This window comes from Ailuropoda melanoleuca, chromosome 5 (assembly GCF_002007445.2).
Source record: "Ailuropoda melanoleuca isolate Jingjing chromosome 5, ASM200744v2, whole genome shotgun sequence".
Classification (NCBI taxonomy): Eukaryota; Metazoa; Chordata; class Mammalia; order Carnivora; family Ursidae; genus Ailuropoda; species Ailuropoda melanoleuca.
The window spans coordinates 102248806-102266451 of NC_048222.1; positions in this window are offsets into that span (position 1 = coordinate 102248806).

The window sequence follows — 17646 nt, forward strand, 5'->3', positions numbered from 1 at the left end:
GTGTAACTTCCAGGCAATTGTTACCAGATACATTCAAAAATATAATTTTGAATCATCTCAAATTACTGCCTCATTGGCCCTGGGAATAATCAGTCATTTCTTAAATTAACAACAGCTTTTAAAAGGCATGACTCACATGACAAAAATAAATAAACAAAATGGAAACTATGATAGCTAAGACTGCCATTTTATGTGAAAAATATTTGAAAGCTGTTAATGATTTTTCTACTAGAGACATGAGTATTTTAAGTTTTTGGATAATTTCATTATTAACAATAACATTTCTGGGCATCCCTATGGAAAGCGCTATGCCCTCTGTTTTGTCATTTGATGGCTACCATAGTAATAAAAAAAAACTAAGCCCAGTCTTAATACAAGAAAATTATAAAGAATTTCAATTATAAAATTCAAAGATATAGAAGTTGATCTCTAACTTCCTATAGCTCCTAAATGCCAGTGCTCCTAAATAATAACAATTATATTAATCGTTAAGGGCTCTGTGTTCATCTTGCTTAGATGGGGAAAGGCATGGCATTCGATGCCCCTGCTGAATTCAGTAGGCTGTGTTGAGAGGGCAAGGGAATATTATCATGATCACTTTGCCAATGGTGCATGCACCAGGGCTGGCCTAAACTCAGCTCTACCAAAACCAGCTGCCTGAGCATCCAGTCCCAAGAATGCAACTGTCTGCCTGGTGTTTTCCAAAGCTATTTCCCTCCCTTAAGACACTTAGGGGCAGAGAGTTGAGAGATTAAAAGATTTGAGAGTCTAGGGAGGATTCAGACATCCTGACTTCTGGCAGCTCCCCTTGCCCTGTTTTCCTACAGCCCACATGGCGCTTAATCAGTGATGAGTGCTAGAAAATCACTTAGCATTATTGAAACCTCTCTACCACATTGTTTTCTCAGAGCAACATATACATTATCTCTGTAGCATACATTTGTATTGGGAATTTTCTGGATGCAATTATCCTTTGCAACTAATAAAATAAGATGTAATTATAGATGTACTGTTAGCAGTGCCACTTTAAATTTAGGTTGATATGTTTGTGGCTGTCTGGAATTCCAGACCTGAGTGCTGTTTATTACTTTCACTCACCATTATTGGTGAGGAGAGCGCTGCTCATGGCGAGACCTCTCCGGGGTAGCACAACCACACTCCTTTGGGGGCCTCTCTGCTTCCTCAGCTCACAGCTGCACTTTTGACCCTCTCCTGAACAGCTTACAGGGCACAATTCAACCCAAGCAGAGGCCCCGGTTGCCACCCTGAACCCGTAGTGTAGTGGCCTGACTTTAAATGTCAGTCTAGTGTCTACTGATTTAAGTGAGGAACAGAGATTGACACAGAGAAGACTCAATCAAAAATTTCAGAAAGAGCCTACCTAGACTTGGACACAACTTCTCTGCATTTTCTACAATGAGCATGTATTATCTAAAAAACAAAAAAAAAGAACCACATAATAAATGTGATATAAAGTCAGCAAGAAGATAGGCTCTTCCACTGAGACCCTGCCTACAGGAACTCTGGAGGTACTCGAAGGCTTCCTATGGGGTAAGTCAACTCATAGAAATTGTAAGGGAATTCATTTCTAGAAACAACTTCCTATACCGGGACTTACTGAAAACAGGACCTGAAGATGTGCACACTTATTGTATAGAAGTTATATTTCCATACAAAAACATTTTTAAAGAATACATTGATGAAAGTGTTCAGAACCTAACAAAAAGAAGACCTGTTGCCCCAGGTTTCTCTTGACTCTAACATCTTCGAGGCAGCACAAAATATCCTCAGCACCCAGTATATGGATGCCTGTTGAGAAGTTGAGCAAGTCTTATGAACATTCAGAGCATGTCCCATGAAGTCCTCTAGCCTATGAGGACAATAATCACTTCAGAGACAAACCAAGCAATTTGATTTTGTGGCTGCCTACCAAAGGAACAACGTGGACCCAAGAGCTCAGTGCAGACAGATGAGAGGGAAGTCAGAAAGAATGCCTCAGAATAATGTCCTCCTGGATGGCTAATGCCTAGAAATGGTTGAGACATCCCTCCCACCCAGGAGAGGAAGAGGTCTCACAAGACGACCAGGTAAAAGGACTGCCCGTCCCTCTTAGCCAAGGGAGGGCAAGGTCTCAGGTAGGGGGACTGCTTGGCTTAAAGGATCCTGAGGACGGAGCAACTGACAGGGCAGCTAGCACAGTGTCCAGAAAGAACTGTATGAAAGAATCGCTTTAGCAAAGGAATCTGAGGATATGGGCCTATGAGCCATGGCCACTGGGGTAACTGAGAGCCAGGTTGCTGGAGGCATGGATTCCAGAGACTGTGTCTTGCATCAGGGAAGCTCTGGAAAAGGTTCAAATAGTTTGGAGAATGGCTTCAAGGCTAGGAGCATCAGCCCTGACCTCAGATAGCCTAGACAGTGCCTCCAGTTCTGCTGCACTACTCACACTTGCTGTAAAACCCAGAGCAAGTCAAGCTCATGGTGCTTCAATTTCCTCCCTGTAAAACAGGGTTAATACTAGTAGTTACAGACCGTTATGAGAGCTAAATGGAATCATTCTGGTCAAGTGCTTGCTATAACACACAGCACAGGAAAAGAGGCCAGATGTCAAAATTATAATTATCTGATCCCAACTTTCTCAGGCAGAGGAAATGTCAAGTCAGGGCTGGAGTTTCATCTTAAACATAATTCAGAGGCAGAAGTCTATAAATGGAGACAGCTGAGGGTAAGAGAAGATGGGCTGAGCAGGGGTCGTGACCAAATAAAATGTCAAAGTTTTTCTACTCTTTTCTTTCCCGGAATGCCAAGTGGGTCAGTCGGCACCCTGGACGCTTACAGATGGGAACATGTCTAAGGTGAGGGATTGGAGACAAGGGGGTAATGAAGGACTCGGAGGACAATCAACACCTCAGAAATAGACAAGACAACACGTGTTGCTTTCAATGTGAATACCTAACTTGGCCAAATATGAATTCATTCACATACTTTTTCCCATGAATTTATCCCTTCAACAGGCATATGCTAAGCATCTACCACATGCCAAGCACTGAAATAAAATTATTATTTCTCTCATAAGAGTAGGCATATAAAAATGGAAGAATTTTATTCAAAACTAAAAGTGATCAAGTAAGTTAACCTGCTTTCTTCGGTTTCTCATCTGATATAAAAGCATATGTGATAAGTGCTGAAACATATGAAACTCTTTTTTACAAATTATGGGAATCTCTGGGATGCTAACTGGCACAACACACAATTGTCATAAATATTTCTCAGGAATAGCTGACAGATTTTAGCTGAAACTCTATTGATTATTAGTAAGTCAAAAAGATATAGCAGTAATTTTTTCTAAAAATAAAGAAAATTCAAATCAAAATGTGACTTTAATAATCCAGTACTCAAGGCCAAACATTTCCTATCTTTTAAAAAATTCTGTTACTGTCAATCAAAAGGTGATAAACAATGCCACCACATAGCTCTTTGACCTCATGGAATGGAGACTAATTTGACACAGAAAATCCCAAAGAAGAAAGTGAAATCCATTTGGAGGTGCTCCCAGCCTTTTCCCCTCCCCAATGTTCTATGCTATTACTGCTGCTGCCTCATTAACCAGCTTCCCATGATACCTTCGAAACTTTCGTCACGGGACCACACTTGCCCTCCATCCTCAACCACAGTCTCTCAACTTCCTTGCCTTGAGAGAAGCTGGCTATCCTTGAGGACCTGGCTTCCTCTGCCTCCCTGTCTCAAGTAGAGGCTGACATTATTCCAGAGTTTTCATGATCAAGGTTGGAAGATGGGGTGAGTCATCTTTCTTATTCCCCAGTACTCCTTTCAGATCATTCTTCCTCCCGTTTTCCGGGAACACCCCACTCCTTTTCAACATTGTCATCTTTATCTGCCATATTTGTCCGTCACTCCCTCATTTACACTTTAGTACCTGGCACACTGTCTTCATCCCAACCTGCAAACACTCCCATCCAAGTGTGTCAGTTCCTTGATCTGCCTACTTCTTACGGTTTAAGAGGTAATGAGAGACTTTACTGGACTAACGGTCAAGTCTAATCATCTTGAGTAGGAAGGCATATTAGTATAGAATAAATATATTTTTTATCACACCACCCCTAAAATATTAAACTCAAACTTTCTCCTCTATCATCATAATCTCCTGTCCTATTCTCTCCACTGAGTTACTTCCCATACACCTACCTATCAGTGCCATCTGACTGCTGTTCCATACAAACAGCTTTGATTCTATTATCTGACCGCTCTCTTGCCAGGTATCATCAATTCATTCACCCAACTGGCCTTCCATCATGTCTCCCTGGAAAAGCCAAGCTCTGTGTGCATCCAGCTTTCCACCTCCTGCATGCCACATCTATGCTGCTTAGCATGGCTAAGAACCAAAGTGCTAAATCACTAGTATAATAGTCACAATAAAAAGAACGTCAATAATAGAAAATATTTATTAAGTGCTTACCACGTACCCGACACTGTGCTAAGTGCCTTACATGCGTTATTTCATTTAATCTCCCAACAACCCCATGAACACCGCAGTATACTAATATTGTCTCTACTACATGAAGAAACTGAGCATCAGAGACGTTACATATCTGCCCAAAGTGATACACATCATGTCAGAGTAGGGGCTCACAGCAACTTGAAGGCAGGCGTGCCTCATTTCAGAGTCTGCACGCTTCACCACCACAGTGAAGGTTCACAGTTTTCCACCTCCATTGGCGCTACACTGCCCTATAGTGCTGTTTCTCTCATAACACAGCCGCTCTTCCAAATCTTCATTCTCCTGACTTCCCACTTCTAATCCTCACCTCCCACCTGAAGCTGAGCCCTTTGGCTCCTGCTTTACAAGGAAACAAAAGCAAAGCCATCAAAAAAGGAGCCACTTCTGCTTCCCATCACCAACCCTATGAAATTGGTATCCCATCCTTTCACCCTGTCCTCCTTTCTAAGACTAATTTATCCACTTCAGCCTGAATCCTATTCCACCCACTCCTTCAACTCTGTCTTTTCACTCCCTTTCGCAGGTAAGTGGGCTCTTTCTCACCTCTGATCTCTACTACATGACTTCTTCTACCTGGAATCTCCTTCACTGACTGGGATGCACACGCTGTCACTTCCTCCAAGAAGGCTTTCACTAATTCCCAAGTGGGAGTGCAAACCCATCCCGTAAGCTCCCTCCCACCGTGCTCTAAGCTTCCGTCTATCATTGTCTATTCCATGGCTTACTTTCCAGGTATCTGTTCAATAGCATACTCCATAAAGCTAGGGACCTTGTTCATTGTATTCTTCTCAGCCCTGGCATGATGCTCGGCACCCAGAAATGTATATTGAATGAGCTAATGAATGGATTAATGGGGGCAAAGAGAGACAACATGGTAGAGAACTTTAAATTTGGCATAGCATATAGAGTTAATGAAATAAGAAAAAAAGATTCATTGAAGTTTTTGAGAAACTGGATGAAAGGATAAAAGCAGAGGGTGTTATTCTTTTGCTCTAACAAAATTCATCGTGTCATGTCTTTGGAATGAAAGGAAGTGCAAAGACTAGAGTTCTGAGGCCAATTAAAGCAATAATACAAGCATAAATAACAAATGCCTTATCTAGGATTACAGTGTTTGAAATGAAATAATATTTTGAAAAACATCAGTAAGACTTCCTGATGAACCCATTACATGGACTGAGTACAAATGGATGAGTCAAAATGACTCCATCTATTCAGGATGCCATCATCCTTATGTAGGTGATGGAAAGAGAATAGAAGGTGACATGGATGCTATAAGGCATTTTTAGTTACCTGCCTAATGGTTATTTAATGTGTTTTACTCATTTAATATATCTTTTCAACTGAACATGATGCCTTGAATATAGCAGGCACATACTGAACAGATGAATGAGTTATATACCTCTTTTATTGCCTCAATCACTTTTTGTCAGCTAGGAAATATAGAACGCCTAAATACACATATATAGTGTGTGTGTTATATATGTGTATACAAATATGCATATATGATTATACACACATTCTTATTTCCTCAAATGTCTTTCTTTTCAATACATGGAAATCATAACAACCACTTAGGATGAAATCTTTTTTTTTGGATTTCTCCAGTCAAATATTAATTTCCTATCAACAGTCTGTTCCAAATCTTTTTCTGTGATTTACCAATGTTATGTGTTACTTCTTCCGAAAGATATTATTATTATCTGAATAGATTTCATCAAAGAAATGGAAATGGACAATAAGCATATGAAATGGTGTTCAACATCATTAGTAATTACAGAAATACAAATCAAAACCACAATGAAATACCATTTCACATTCATCGGTATGGCTTTAATCAAAAAGACAGATAACAGTGTTGGCGAAAATGTGGAGAAATCAAAACCTTCATACGCTGCTTCTGGGAATGTAAAATGGTGCAGCCACTTTAGAAAACAACATGGCAGTTTCTCAAAAAGTTAAACACAGGGGCTCCTGGGCAGCTCAGTTGTTAAGGGTCTGCGTACAGCTCAGGTCATGACCCCAGAGTCTTGAGATAGAGCCCTGCATCAGGCTCCCCTCCCTGAGGGGATCCTGCTTCTCCCTCTCCCACTCCCCTTGCTTGTGTTTCCTCTCTCACTGTCTTTCTCTCTCTCTGTCAAATAAATAATTAAAATCTTTAAAAAGAAAAAGTTAAACACAGTTACTATTTGACCTAGCAATTCCACTCTTAGGTATATACCTAAGAAAAACAAAAACATACAACCACCAAAAGAAAAAAAGTTGTACACAAATGTTAGTAGTAGCATTATATATAATAGCCAAAAGGTGGGAATAACTAAAATGTCCATCAACTAATGAATGAATAAACAAAACGTAACACAGCCATGCAATGAAAAAGTATGTGGCCTTAAAAAAGAATGAAGTACTGACACAGGCTACAACATGGATAAAATTGAAAAGGTTATGCTAAGTGAAAAAAAAAAACAGTCACAAAAGACTTCCTATTATATTATTCTTTTTATATGACATGTCCAGACTAGGAACATCTATAAAGACAGAAAGCAGATTAGTGACCCAGGGGAGGAAAGATCAAGGAGTGGTGATAAGGTTAAGGGTATAAGCTAAAGGGTATAAGGTTTCTTTTAGGGGTAATGAAATGTTCTAGAATTGATTGTGGTAATGATTGCACAACTTTATGACTATACTAAAATACATTGAATTGTACAATGTAAATGGGTATGATTGTACGGTATATGACTTGTATCTCAATAAAAGTGTTATAAAAATATTGACACAGCATTCTTTGATAGGCTTATTTATATGAAGAAAAGGAGCAAAGAAAATGGAGGGCTATTATTTTCAGCAGTGGAGGGTTGGACATATTTACACCAATTAATTGCTTTTCAGGAAACAACTCAGGAAAGCAGCATATTCAGCATTAATCAAGGACAGTTTGAATGCTACCAGTTATATTTCCTCTTTGCCTTTACTTAGGATAAATCCTTGTGCCAAATTTTGAATTAAGTGAAAATATCTTTGTCTATCATTTTACAAAATTTTGGTGGAGAATAATTAACCAGATACCATTAAGGTCCCTCCTAATTCCAAAATTCTATGACTAAGGCACAGAATCCAACCCTAGAATATGTATGAGAGCTGCGGTCAAACCTATCCGGATGAAAGAGCAAACTTTGAGATTTCCCAGATGCTCAGATGAAAGTCACATCTGGGTTAGTGGTTGGAAAACCTTATCTAAGAACTCATCCTCTACCCTGGCTCTTTTGTCTGAAGTAAGTAAATATTGGGAAATTCAATTCAGCATGATCGCTAGTCCTACTTTCTGTAATATGAAGTAATAATCAAGATGTGTGATTAAGCCTGAATTGTTTCAGTCACTATGTGAACAGAAAGAATCACAAAAAGATTTTCTCTGAAATAAACTGGTCTGTTTGGGCCTAAGAATTGGGATTGACCAATTTCTTCCAAATATTATGTTTTTTTTTAATGGAATAGGGGCTCAGCAAGGAATTTTTCAGGCCAAAGTGATACATTCCTTTTCCCCCTTGATAAATATAGACAAGTTGGGGTATTCAAAATAGGAGAAGACTTTGGGACAAGGAAGGAATGCAAATTGGCTCCTTAGCTGTGGAACTGGGAAGCAAAATTCCGCGGACTAGAAACCCAAAGATGCGGTGGTCCACTGGGGAAGCGAGCTCTGTAATGGAGAAAGTTAGAAAAGAAATGATACTAATAAAACCTAATGAGTTTTCCAGGAATTGGAAACACTGAGCAGTGAGCAGAAATTCAGAGGATTAAATCTGGAATGAATAAAAAGTGTATTTTATCTCTTTCTTTAAAAAATAACGTTTTTAGGGGTGCCTGAGTAGTTCAGTCAGTTTAGCGTCAGCCTTCGGCCAGGTCATGATCCTGGGGTCCTGGAATCGAGCCCCGCATCGGGCCCCCAGCTCAGCAGAGAGTCTGCTTCTCCCTCTCTCTCTGTGTGTGTACGTTCTCTCTCTCTCTCTCTCGCTCTCTCTCTCTCCCAAATAAATAAATAAAATCTTTTTTAAAACTTAAAAAAAATAATGATGTTTTTAAAAGATCCAGGCTAGCAAAGTGAGGTACTAAAAAAAAAAATACTTACATAATTATACCCCAGCGTTAGAGTCATTCTTAATCCCCAATGAACTAGTCTCTGCCTTCACTCCATAAGTAATGAACTAAATCAGTCTTAGAAAATGAAATGGGTTGGGTCCACTCACACTGGCTCAGATAGATTTCCCTCTTCCTAGATTTTCATTGGCTTTTAGGGAGGAGGCACATAAAAATTAGGCTTCCCTTTCCAATCCATAAATTTAATTTTACTTCAATGTAAGTAGGCCTTGACATCAACTTTGTGTGCACTTCGGCTCTGTTCCAGCTGGACTCATAAAGTCTTTCTGTGTGGGGCAGCAAAGTGCCCAGTTTCATACCTAAAAATTTAATTTCAGGTTGCATAAAAGGTACGTGCGTAAGGAAATATAAGGAAGACTCAGAATAGCACCACTCAAATTGTACTGTTATGGATGAGGAAAGGAATGTGGAAAGGAGACAGGAAAAATCTATTTTCCAGTTGTTTTAACAAAATGTCAGACATTTTTCAAGATTTCTAAAATGGCCTTTGATAAGATTTGACTGGTGGTGTAGGGCTTGTAACTGGAGTGAGGGTGAACTCTTGTTCCTGATTTATAAGAGACTACAGTGGCCAGTTCAAGCAATCTATGTACAAGGCAATAAATTAAATAGAAGCCCACCAAAGTCTTATTTCTCACAAAAGTATGGAGAAGCCTCAATCTGAGTTTCCAGAAATTTCTGCAAATGGGACTCAGTTTAGAAATTATTGCAAGTGGGGGGCACCTGGGTGGTGCAGTGGGTGAGCATCAGACTCAGCTTTGGTTCAGGTCATGGTCTCAGGGTCATGAGATCCAGCCCCGCCTCTGGCTCTGTACTCAGTGGGGAGTCTGCTTGATCTCTCCCTCTCCCTCCGCCCTTCCCACTCATGCTCACCCACTCTCTCACTCTCTCTCTCTCTCTCTAAAATAAATAAATAAATCTCTTTAAAAAAAGGAAATTTTTTTCAAGTGGAAATGTGAATTCCTTGGAAGTGAAGTTAGAATACTGTCTTACATTCTCCACATAAGGTTAACTTTATAATACCATTTCATTTCTTCTACTTAAATGATATGCAGTGAGCAGAATTTATGGCAAAGACACCACAAAAGAATTCAAACATTCAATGAATTTACAGAAGAAACAAAGAAATCATTATCAGCTTCTAAGAATGAAAAACTCTTAGATCCAAAATGAAACTGCACATTTCTGTCTACAAAGCTACCAATAAAATGCAGGCTGTGAAAAACACTAAGAGAAAGTCCACTGAGGTTATGGGGGGAAAAGAAATAAATCTGTGATATCTGTGGGACTTCAAGGCAGTGGGAACCTCTGAGGTCCTACCACCAGCTACTATATATATATTACGTGGCTTAATCCTCCCCAGGTCACTGAGACATAAATGTGACTCCCTGTCTCACAGCTGAAGACACCAAGACTCAGAGAGGCCAAGCACTTTGTCCAAAGTCAACCCTGCTAGTAAACAAAGCCAGAATTTGAACACAAATCTGTCTGGCTCCAGAGTCCAGGCCATTAAATCACACTCCATGAAACATCCTGTGCCTTCATAATCAAAAAAAAAAAAAAAAAAATAGAAATAAGAGAAAGGGGCACCTGGGTGGCTCAGTCAGTGAAGTGTCTGCCTTCAGCTCAGGTCATGATCTCAGGGTCCTGGGATTGAGCCCCGAGTCAGGCTCCCTGCTCAGCGGGGAGTGTGCTTCTCCCTCTACCCTTGTCCTTCACCTTGCTCATTACCATTCTCTCTCTCTCTCTCAGAAAAATAAATAAAATCTTTAAAAAAAAAAAAAAAAAGAATTAGCTCAGCAGTCTTCCTTCTTCCTAATTTTTTTTTCTGTAAGGGACTACCTCATCCTGCATGTAGCAACAATCCATGTACAGATATATTGAAACTCCCTTCCATCCCCACAGACTAAAATAAGCTCTCAACACCCACACATTGGTACCAGGAATATATATAGTTTATGGAAACAAGCAGATATGCCCAAAATAGTGGTAACTTTCTATTGGACTTAAAATTCTTAATGATGTTCAAGAAGGGGAGAATGCATCAAATGTGAGCTGTTTATGCTTCAGTTCCTTCAAAAATACAGCTTCATTAAAGTAAGATTTTAACCATGATTTTTAAGCCTTTTGCCCCCTCTCCCCCCAGGAGCTTTACTCATTTAATCTTGATAACAATCCGGGAGATAGAACATGTACTCATGCAGAGTATTTGAAGCATATATAGTATTTTATTAATTGCCAACATGGGCAAGGTATAGTCTCACTACACAAATATTAATAAACACTTAATTGGCATGTTAACTGCTTGGATACAAATGGGTTATACAACCAGTTTGTTCTACATGTAAGAGATGCTCAATTCACCATTTTCAATGTGGGACAGTATTCCTCCCTTAAAAATTGCTCTTTTTATCTGTTTTCTGTTCTTAAATTCATTTAAAACTTTTTTTCTTTGAAGGCCCATGGATTATAAGAAATAGTGGTAGACACCAAGGAGGCTACAAAAACAAAGAACCGCTCAAGGACAGAGATTTGACAGAGAACCAAACGCAGTACCACTAAAATGAATCTACAAAACTGTCACGTTATTAGGACACGTAAATTCTTGGCTACATGTAGGAATCTTTTGGTGAGCTTTAAAAAAAATACTAATAACTGGGTCATGGCCACAGAGATTATGATTTAATTGATCTGAGATTCAGCCGGGCCTTGGTGCTTTTAAAAGCTCCCTGTTGATGCTGTATCAGCTGACGTTGAGAAGCACAGCTAAGGGACCACAGTGAAGGGAGCAAAGAGGTGCGTGAATGATTCTATTCAATAGCTCCTTGGTACATTACAAGGATCCCGTCCCTCCCTTCTTTCCATCTGTCCTTCCTTCCTTCCTGAATTGACCCCTTGGAGTAGGGGTAGCATATACACTGGGCCATGAAGAAGGGGGCATCTTGAAGCGTTAAAGATCAAGGGTAGAGAAAAGGTGTCAGAGGAGAAGGAAATGCTATAAACCAAGGCAAGTTTGCGAAAAGAAACAAGGAATATTTCAGGGATTTTATATTTGAATGGAGCGGAGTCTTGTGGGAAATTAGGGGAGGGAGGAGGCTAGAGATGTGGGTCAGGGCCCAGAGGCAGGGGGACCCAAGGCAGTTAAGTTTGGAGCTGATTTCAGAAGCAATTAAGAAACGACTGATAATTTCTGAGCCAGGAAGTGATGTGATTAAAGTAACTATAACTGCAAATGGAAATTTAAGAAAATTCATCTAGAGAAAAGTGCTACATGGATTGTAGAAGAGAGCCCAGAGGGAGGGAGACAAGTTAGGCCACTTAGGAAATGATGGGAATGAAGGAAGAAAAGGTCAGAGGCACTGAACCAGGACCATGGCAATAGGAGGGCAAAGGACAGATTCCAGGCACACATGATGGAGAAAGTGACAGGACTTAATTGGATGGTAGAAGACAAGGAGAGAAAGGGATCAAAGATGGCCATAAGATACAGCAGTGGCATAATTAACAAAAATCGGAAGTCAGAAGGAAGAAGCAGGTTTTAAAAGGCAGATGATGGATTCCATTTTATATACATTTTGCTTCCGCTGCCTTCATATCAGCAATTTGGAAATAGCCAGTGAGTGGTAAGTCTGAAATTAGGAATTAGAGCACAACAGATGATTTAAAGGTAGACGTAGAGATTTGGGTGTCATATTGTCATAATTACGGGTCTTTAGAGAAGGCAAAAATTGAGCTCTCTGAGGGACCTAAAAAAAATAAGAGAGCACCTTTGGATATGCTTGAAAGGGCTTGTGAAGGAAACAGGGAGCAGGCAAACACAGAAAGGGACCAAGAGAGGCTGCATCATGAGACTCAACAAGAAAAAGAAATTCCAAGAGCCTGGGACCATCTGTAAGGGCAAAGGCGACAGAAAAGAAAAATCACAAATGAAGCCAGGAAAAAATGCTCACTATGGCCAATAACAGATCACTGGTGACCAAAAAAATACTGGAGTAAACACAGCATCCATAGTATGTGAGCTAAGACTGAGTCAACAGGGAGTCGAAGGTGGGAAGCAAGAAAGTAGACACGATAAGCAGAGTCCAATGCTCAAAGAGTTTGCAAGCAGAGCAAAGAGGGAAACAGCTGGCAAGAGTATTCAGATAGACTGAAATCAGTAAAGGAGCACCGAATGCATACGTGCGTAGGGGCTCAAGTCAGTGGAGGAGACCTTAAATGCCAGAGAGCAGTACTGGGGAAAGGGAGGCGAGTCATTAAAAAGGTAGGTCACATGCAGTCAAGGGAGAGGAGAGTGAGAAAAGAAGGCCAGATCAACTTTTTCTTGGAAATGGAAAGCAAAAAGGAGGGAATTCATGAAAGGACAACTCAGCAGAGGTAGAAAGAAGCCTGATGACTGTGTTTCCTTAGTGAAGCAGAAAAAGCCCACCTATGAAAAGGTGGGGGTTAGAAAGCAGCAGAGAGGAGAGGAGGAAACATTTGCAGGAGATGGGGGCAGGGCAGGAGCTCAAGCTATGTGCTTCTGAACGGAGGCTCTCTTATGGGCTCATTGTTGACTAGACAGACCACCTGAACCAATCAAGGAACCCAGCCAGAACCAGCCACAAAAAGAGGACTTATGTCCTCTTTGTGACATAAGTACCCCCCTACCTTGGGCTCTAACCCAGTACATCTTTCATGCCTTGCATGTAGTGTCAGGGTTCCTCCAAATGGCTGCAAACCTTAACCTACCCCAGTGTAGCCCACTCTACCCAGTTCAGCCTCACTGCCATTGTCTTCACAGGCAAGTCTCCTTTGGCCCAAGCAGGCATCCTCCAACAAGTCACATATCGTCCGCCTTCTCGACTGGAAAATGAAGGGCAATGATAATGGGGCACTGCCTCCAGCACAAAGGGCTTATGAGGATTAAAGGACAAATGGCTGAGCAATTTGCAGTTATGAAGCTATAGAAAAGCTTAGTGATCATCTCTGCCTGGCTGGGCACAGTGCAGTTCAACAAACACAAAGGCCACATTCAGAACTTCCCAGGTGCCAAAACCCGCAGAGAGCTAGCCAAATGAAGCAGAATCAGAAGACAAAAGAAAATCCCTCAACAAAACAAGGCAAGAGGAAAGAGGATACATAGAGAAAAGGGACTGGGAGGTTAGAGGGTCATGGAGTATTCTGCCGCTGAAATTCCCCCGGACAAAGAAATCATTTCATGTTTCTCTTGGGGTTACAATATATGTGTGCATATATCGAAGACTGCACATTGACCCCGGAGCCATCTAGGAAATCTATCTCATGGAAAGGGAGAGGTCTCTGCTATGCACGGGTGCCACTCCTTTCCAATAAAATCAGCTGCTCTACCATTTCAAGTCTTCTACAAAGAATTTCACTTGTGGAGCCCTTTCCTCCAGAAAAGCAGCAACACGTCCAAGCATTTGGGGCAGACTTTGTTTGCTTTTGCTCCTCAACCAGAAACTCCCTCCATATTAACTTCTCCATGAATTGTGTAGATTTTAGCTTTAGCTAACATTTGGGACCAAACTTTTTTCAAGCCTTCTAAATGCTGAAAGTCACCACTCTTGTCCATTCTTACCAATATTCTACAGTGCTAGCTAAGGAATATCACAGTATCACAGCGGCATTCTAAAGAAATACATTCCTTGGGAGGTGGGTCAAACTGGAATTTGTTGCAAAATGCAGGGGTTCCCAAGACCCCATCCAGGTTGCAGGCCCTAGAAAAACACTTTGAGACTCTCATTCACTAGACGGTAATTACCTCCGAGCTCCCTGTTCCTATGTTTCTGAGAAGCTCCAGAGGGGCAGAGAGGGTGATGGTTTATGTATATTCAGAGCTGAGCCATGGTCTTCAACCAACCTGGCCCTGTGCTCCAACTGCTTTCTCCATCACACAGATCTGGGCTTCTGGGTTCCAAAGCCATTGCCACTTGCTTACCGAGGCCCCTACATCTTACGCTGACCTGCTCTTAACCACAACTGCTCCCAGGCCTCAACCCCCTCTGAACTGCCAGCCTTGGGCATTCCTCATGGTGTCCAGCTTGTGACTGCCACGACCTCTCTCCAGCTGATACAGGAAACATCTCTTCTAGTGTTCTTGTTCAGAAGAGTGAAGAACACTCACAACTGTGGCATCAGAGGCTCTTGTGGCATGATTATTTCACTTCTGCCTCACATGCAATCCTCCCTCACAGAACCTAAAAGTGTGGGTAGGAGGGCACAGTGATCCTCGGTCCTTGAGCCCCTCTGACACCAGGTCTTAGGCTTGGTCTGACCCACCCTTTCAAACTCCTTGTTAACTCCTATGATTTTCTTTCAGGGACCCTGTTCCTAATCTTCCCCGAGCCTGGTTTCCATGGGGTAGGGTTAGGGGGTACTGCTCCAGAGATAGTTAGATAGTTGGCAGAGTTAGTCAGTGCTATCAGGATAAGTCTGAACATCAGTTGTGAATGAGTTTCACGCTCTTTCTTAAGGGGCTTCTGGGCCTCAGGTCTGAAGCTCATCCTCTTAGGAAGGTCCCATAAAAATGACTCATGCCTGGGTTCACACCTCAATGTGCAACTGGCCCCTAGGAAATTCATATTCTTGCCACTATATCCAGTGAGATAGATCCAGGAGGCCCTGATGTGCCCCTCCCTTTCCCTTGGCCAGGCAGCTTCTGAGAAATCCCCCCAGAGGTCCGGTCCAGTACACTGAGGTGGGCCCATGATTCTCTGTCACTGTACAAACAACCAGGTAGGAAGTAAAAAGATAGACTCTCCTTTTTAAAATATGCCCACTCTCTATGAGCAGTTCTCTTAAAGTGCTACTCCCCACCTCATCCCCCAAAACATGTACACATATGCACATGTACACACACCCCCAAAGCCACTACCTCCTTGCATGATACAACTCTTTGCTTTAACTCCTTACTCTTTAACTCGATGGCTCTCTTCAACCCATCTTTCAAAGGTCTACTCTTATCTTGGGTGGGCTGAAGTGGGGTGATGGCTGATAGCTCCGTGACTAGCTCTGCTATCTCCGTACTAAGGCTGGCAGGAATGTCTTTAGCTCTGTCTTTGAAAAGTAGGAGGTCCTTATCACTTTGTTCCCAGCTGGGACAGCAGCTGAAAGTAGAATAATAGGATGTCATCCATTTATGTGTGTATCTAGGCAACAGAATATAAAATTATCAATACAAGGAGAATAGTAGAAAAGTAATGATTCCTAACAATTTTAATAAAAATTAGCCCAGCATTATAGTTGCTTCACGATGAGTTACTTTCCAGAGTAGACCCACAATTTAGTGCATAATAAAGAAATTATAAAGATTTACCACAGCTTCAAAAAATAAGGAAGACATCCAACATGGCAGCACTTAATATTGATTATTTCACTTATTTGCAATCTAGTGACTCACTTTTATTTGCCAAGCCTGTTCTCGGCAGTAATTGTTCTGATTGCTCTAAGAGATCTACAGAAATTGAAAATCAGAAAATTAGTTTTAAAAATTATTCTTTTGTATTCCCATACTAAAGTAAAAACAAATACCCTGCACAGGATATAATATTAAATTGAATGATCAATTTTTAATGGAATCCTCAATACCAGAGTCTGCCCCTCAAGTAAAAATTTCCAAATAAATGCATATACTTCCAAACCAAAGATATTGTGCTATTTTGCGTCATCCAGAAATGGTCACACATGATACATCTGGCTTGACATTTAATCCCTACTGTCATATTTTTGGCTCTCTCTGTATCATTGACCAATATGTTGTATAAACTTCTACTCTAAACCTAGACACAGTAAATCACAGTATATTTTGTTTGGGATATTTTTGCAGAGTTGGCAAGTTTCGACACATAAAGAATTAGGATCCAAGGTGTCCTTGACAATCCCACTGTTGATATATCCCTGCAGCTTTTGCCTATAACATACAGTCCATCCACAGATGTTGCTAAGGTACTGTTGGCCAAAGAAGCAACTCAGGCAGCCTATTCCCGCTGCCGTGGTTTTCATATGCACCTGCATCCCACCTGCTCCAGAACACAAGAGTTCTCTCAGAGCCTTGGCATATTCACCAACACTCACTCAGGTAACAGCCTCCATGTATAACCTGTCCTTTACATCCTCCCCTTTCCTGGAACCTCCAACCCATTGTCCTGAGTGCCTGACATCCTAACCAGATAGGGAAAATGCATGTGTGAATCTTCCACCTCTCCCTTTCCCTGCCTTTTTCTCAGTGTCATCTTGGGTCACCAGACCACGGGGGCTTTGAGTTTTTCTCCTCCCATCAAAGTGACTCTCCGAACAGATCAGGACAAGTCATAAGCACATTCAGACTGAAATCTAAGACTGACAAGGTTTGCACTTTTCCTTAACAGTTTTAAAAATCATTAAGTCCCTTGATTGGCTATAGCTGAAGCTCTGATTGTGCAAACATCTGCCAACCTCTCTCTGCAATAAACTCTCATTGTCATTTCTTTTTAACTACCTTCCCAGTCTCAAGATCTGGCCCCAACACAGCCTCACCTGCCCCTTGCCATTTTACTTCTGAATATCAAGCAAGATTCACTCTTTACTCTCTGCCAGCTACTTTACTCCCCACCCCCATCAGTGCCTCTCAACCGTAAAACTTGGTCTAACCCCTCCTAATAAACTGTGCTCTGCATTCACTCCTCTAGCTTTAAGCAAAATCGTTAAACAAACTTTCTGAGAAATCTCATGTCCATAACTTCTTAAAAGAGAAAAGAAAAACCAAATTCCCTAAAGCGAATTCATAGCTCATTCCTACATTATTGCAAAAATCGGGAGAAAAGAAGATAAAGAACTGAGATATATATATATATATATATATATATATATATATATCAGCAAAAAGATGAAGGGAAATATATCAAAACACTAGCACTGTTTTTGCTAAGAGATAAAGCTGATAGTAATTATTTCTTTTTATTTGATATTTTCACATTTTTCATGATGAATATATA